General features: G+C 42.3%; 1 pseudogene; it reads right to left on the bottom strand.

Annotated features, from left to right (window-relative positions):
* Window positions 1–501: 501 nt before the first annotated feature.
* LOC116547228 lies at window positions 502–1,955 on the bottom strand (annotated as a pseudogene).
* Window positions 1,956–5,256: the final 3,301 nt, after the last annotated feature.

Raw genomic sequence — 5,256 nt, 5'->3', positions numbered from 1 at the left:
GCAACCCCAAGGCACATAATCGTCAGATTCACCAGGGTTGAAATGAAGGAGAAAATGTTAAGGGCAGCCAGAAAGAAAGGTCAGGTTACCTACAAAGGGAAGCCCATCAGACTCACAGAAGATCTCTCAGCAGAAACGCTATAAGCCAGAAGAGAGTGGGGGCCAATATTCAACTTCCTTAAAGAAAAGAACTTTCAACCCAGAATTTCATATCCAGCCAAACTAAGCTTCATAAGTGAAGGAGAAATAAATCCTTTACGAACAAGCAAGTACTCAGAGATTTCATCATATCTGAGGGTATGTTTTCAGGTCTGGGTGACTAATTAGACTGGGAAACAAGGGAGGGCAAGATGGCCCTGTGCTTCCCCTGCCTGCTGCCTCTGGTGGGTGTGTGGGCCGCTGGCTTCAGTACTGTTTTTCTTTCTGATGGGCCCTTGTTATTTCTGCATAAATATATTTAACTACACATTCAAATATCTTACTGCATTGCTAGAATTAACTATATTATGAGAAAAATAATATTTTTCAGGAGGCCTGAGGTGGGCTGGGGTCACTCTGTGTTCTCTTTCTACAGCAGGGTCTCACTCTCCTCCCCCTCAGCAGTGGACTCTCCGGTTGGAGTCTTCTCTGTTGGAGCTTCTGTTGGGGCTTCACTGTCCCCAGTGTCCCTGTTGAAGATCTCATCCTCATTGGAAGACTACTTGTCCTGCAGCTTCTGTGTCATGTTTTTCACACGTGTGGCACTGAGAGGTCTGTAAGTATCCCTAAGCCAGAGCGGCCATCTTAATAAGAAAAAGCCACCCTGAGTCGCACTTTGAGATGAGCATGTCCTGTGTGGCAGAAATCTGGAAAGGCCCCTTGAGGATCCTTCTTCATCTTCCTTTGATGCCCTTCTATGAGAATAAATCTCAATGAGACAGAAAATTATGATTAAAATTGTTACAATTACAGTCACAGATATTGCCAAGATGAGTTTGTTGTTGTAGCCATATCCTGGAACAACTTTGGTGAGCTCACTTGACTTCTGCTCTTGCTGTTCACTCTGGGCTTCCATGCTCTCATTGATATAGTTGTTTTCCACTGGTCTGTATCCCATTCTGCCTTGGACACCTTTACTTCTTGCTGTTCACTGAGAAGCTTCATCAGGAGGCCTGTCCTGGAGATGAGCTTAGCACATGCTAATTGCACTTGGGTCTCAGAGCAGTCCATCTTCAAGGTCCGGATAACATGAGATATGGGCCTTCTCACATTGTTGTTAGGGATGAGGAACTGTAGCTGCTGGTTTAGCTGAATTTCAAACTGATCACCTGGGGATTAGAACAATGGGTAATTGAAGTTTTTGGGCTTGGGGAACAGGTCAGTGCCCAGGTCATTGTATTCCCATTGTGTTTCATTGGTTTGTTTAACAGTTGGCTCTAAGTTGAATGCAGTCCCAGCGGAATCTGCCTCAGGAGGATTATTGTAGGTTGTGTTTTCAGAGATGGTGCCTTCTGACATAGTAGTGTTTTCCATAAAAATGTTTTCTTCAAAGGCATTTCCTGTGGTGGTGTTTTTTACATTAGTGTTTTTTATAAAATGTTCTGAAGGAGCAAATACTTCTAGAAAAGGATTTTTTTTGAATACTCCAGTCTGCTAAATATGAAAAAGCCCCTTCTGAAGGGGAACTTATGAGGCTCTTTGCTTCAGAGAACAGAGGCCTCTTCATGAGCATCAGTCTGTTGAGATAACTTTTTTTTTCTGAACTTTCAACTCTTTTTGGCTTTGGGTGTTCTGTGGACCACACGGGAGCAAGTTTTATGAAAGCGGTATTTTTTTCTGGAATTTATGGTTGGTTTAGTAGCCTTCATATTTTTCACTCCAGCCTTTGCATTTTGTAAAACCAAAATGGTCTTTCGGTCTGTTTCTGACCTCAGGTTGGGCTTTTGCAGAGGTGGAGGCAAAAGGCCCACCCATGGAGAAGGGAAGGGTTTTTTTTTTTTTTTTTTTTGGACAGTGAGTGATAAAGTTTAATTAACCCGTTCTGGGAGGTCACCTGCATGGACTAGTATCCCTTCTGCGAGCTGAAGGACTGAACAAGCAGAAGTAAAGGCCAAACCCATCCCTCCATGCTCCCCACTGTGCAGATGGACTTACTGAGGCGCCGGCATACATTGCTTGCTCAGCACCGGATCTATTTCGGGCCAAAGTGTCAGCAGGACTGATACCCACAGGGCATCCAAGTCCACATCCAAACCAGGCTTCCTCTGCCGCCATCTCTTAAACCAAGCCCCTGCCTGCTGACAGTAAGTTTCCAACTGTGGGCTGCCATAGGGGTGCCGAAGGCCTGGCTGGGGCTTGTGAGGGCCTTCACCAATGGTTCCATGGGAGCATCATAAGGCATAACAGTGATTCATCTCAGAACTAAAAATTCCGAGGTGACCAGGCCCGGGGTTTATATGGGTACACCTTAGCCAAGACATCCTGAAATATCCCTACGGGCATGTGGCTGGGCAGGCATCAAACTGGTCTCCCATCTAGGGGCACCCATCCTTTGTCTGTCAAGCCTATATGTGGTTCTGTCTTTACTGTAGATTCACCAGTTTTGTTAGACTCCTGTTGGCTGATATACAGTGGTTTAGACCTGTTACTCTTGAGGTGAATAATATTCTCTATTGGCTAAGTAACCATTGACTTCAAGGAACTCTGATTAAGTTTACACTCCTGGAAATAACTCTGTTCTCTTTCTTTTTCTTCTTCTTATTCCATCTTTGAGGTCTCATTCTTCCTCTTTTTCATGTCCGAGAGAAAATTCTGCCCCGATGACTTGGGTGTAGTTTTTTTTTTTTTTTTTTTTTTTTTTCTGTTTTAGGAAATTAAACCTTAAATAAGAAACTACCAGGCCTCTTCATCTGTTTAGGGTGAAGAGGGAGTAATTGTCTCTTCTGTCAAGAAAAATTCGGTGTTGTTATGGGTGTTGCCCAAACACTCACCACAGGTCATCATATTGGCACCATCCCAACCGTTGGGAAGTAGGCTGCCACAGTTTAATAGAGACTGACTGGCAAAACCTTTACAAGACTTACTACTGGCCTTTTTCGGGCTTCTTAGGAGAATCCTATCTTTACCCTTGGCCCCTTCCACCTGTTCCCTTGGCCTATACCAGAGAGGAGACAGAGAGAAGAGAGGAGAGAGGAGACAGAGAGAAGAGAGGAGAGAAGAGACAGAGAGGAGATAGGAGACAGAGAGGACAGAGGAGACAGGAGACAGAAAGAGAGAAGAGAGGAGAGGGGAGAGAACAGAGAGGAGAGAGGAGACAGGAGAGAAAGGAGACAGAGAAGAGAGAGAGAAAGTAGACAGACAAGAGAGAAAAGAGAGGAGAGAGGAGACAGAGACAGAGAGAGAGAGAGAAAATAGAGACAGAGAGAGAGAGAATATAAAGAGAGACAGAGAGGAGGGAGAGAGGAATTTAATGCTCTTCAATGTCCCTGTGTCAAGGCGACCAAAAGCCGCAGGGGCGGGGAACTCACAGCCGGCCCAGTGGCTGCGAGCTCAGTTTTAAACTGACATGAAAAACATTTTATTTTCCTTTCTCTGCCGGCCGCCAGCCCCACCTGGCTTTCAGGCAGGCCACACCACCTCAGGGTGCAGTATTTGCATCCAAAATACGGCTAAGAAAGCTTTCTGCCCGCCTTTACTGCAAGTGGCCTGTTAGTATAGTAGTTAAGGTATAGGAACTACAAGTATAAAACATCCTACTTGACCTCTGTGGGGTTTTCATACTATATTATTAAAATTGGCTTTTTATATTCAGATCAGAAGTTTATCATTATATTTTTGGTTAGATTGGTTGTTAGAATACTGTTTTGTTTTGGTTCTATAGTTTATTCATCACAGAGTGGCTTTGCTACTGTGAAGCTTGAAACATTTTCTTTGTTTTCTTTCCCTCCTTTCCTCCCTTCCTCCTTTCTTCCTTCCTTCCTTTATTCCTTTCTTCCCTTCCTTCCTTCCTTCCTTTTTCTTTCTTTCTTTTGACAGGTTTTGCTCTGTCACCCAGGCTGGAGTGCAGTGGTGCTAACAAGGCTGACTTAATTTTTTTTTTTAACAGAAATTTATCTAACTTACATTAACCAATTTTTTTTCAATGTAACCAATATTTCTTTTAAGTGAAAAATTAAATATTTACCATCTGTTAGCCTCAACACTTTACCTTCTGCAGCTTCAACTTTTCCAGCTCCAGCAAACCTCCCATCTCAGCCTCTCAAGTAGCTGGGACTACAGGTGGTGCCACCATGCCTGGACAGTTTTGTAGTTTTTTTGTAGAGATGGGGTTTCACCATGTTGCCTAGGCTGGTCTGGAACACCTCGGCCTCCCAAAGTGCTAGGATTATAGGCATGAGCCACCATGCCAAGCCAAAAGGTTGAAACATTTTCTAAGTTTGAAAACAAAGTGCATGCCATTTAAATACCTATTCCTTAAAATTTGGAAGACATGCTAACACCATATAAACCATATAAACATGCTAACACCATATAAACCCAGAGTATTTTAAGATTAGTAACATGTAGATATTTTTCAATTTCTTCTAAAGTTAAAAAAATAAATATTTTATATTCAGAGGATTCTTGATAAAAGAAGGTAAATATTTAATTTTTCTCTTAAAAGAAATGTGGTTATTGTGAAAAAAAATTTGGTTAATGTATGTTAGATAAATTTCTTTTCTTTTCTTTTTTTTTTTTTTTTTTGACACAGAGTCTTGCACTGTTGCCCAGATTGGAGTGCAGTGGCACAATATTGGCTCACTGCAATCTATACCTCCCGGATTCAAGCGATTCTCCCACCTTAGCTTCCCAAGTAGCTGGAATTACAGGTGCCCACCACCACACCCATCTAATTTTTGTAGGGTAGAGATGGAGTAGATGGGATTTCACCATGTTGGCCGGGCTGGTCTTGAACTCCTGACCTTGTGATCTGCCCACCTTGGCCTTCCAAAGTGCAGGCATTACAAGTGTGAGCCACCTCACCTGGCTGATAAATTTCTGTTTAAAAAATAATTTTTAAAAAATGCTCAAAGAGTAGTGGTCATGGCATTTATTCCAGAAAGAGAAAGTTTATCCTGTTCTGCCTGTAATAACAAAAGTATACGGATCAAGATTATTTTATAGGGACACAGATTAAAAGATAGCATACAATTTTATTTTTAAAATGAAGCTAACTTTTTGATACATGTATTAAATGTAAAAGAACAACAAACAGCATAAAATGAACTTTTGGGGGAT

The sequence above is a fragment of the Sapajus apella genome, unplaced genomic scaffold, assembly GCF_009761245.1.
Source record: "Sapajus apella isolate SASKATOON/1434 unplaced genomic scaffold, GSC_monkey_1.0 scaffold2427, whole genome shotgun sequence".
Lineage (NCBI taxonomy): Eukaryota > Metazoa > Chordata > Mammalia > Primates > Cebidae > Sapajus > Sapajus apella.
The sequence above is the reverse complement of the archived record's forward strand: the minus strand, read 5'-3'. Positions and strand labels throughout refer to the sequence as shown.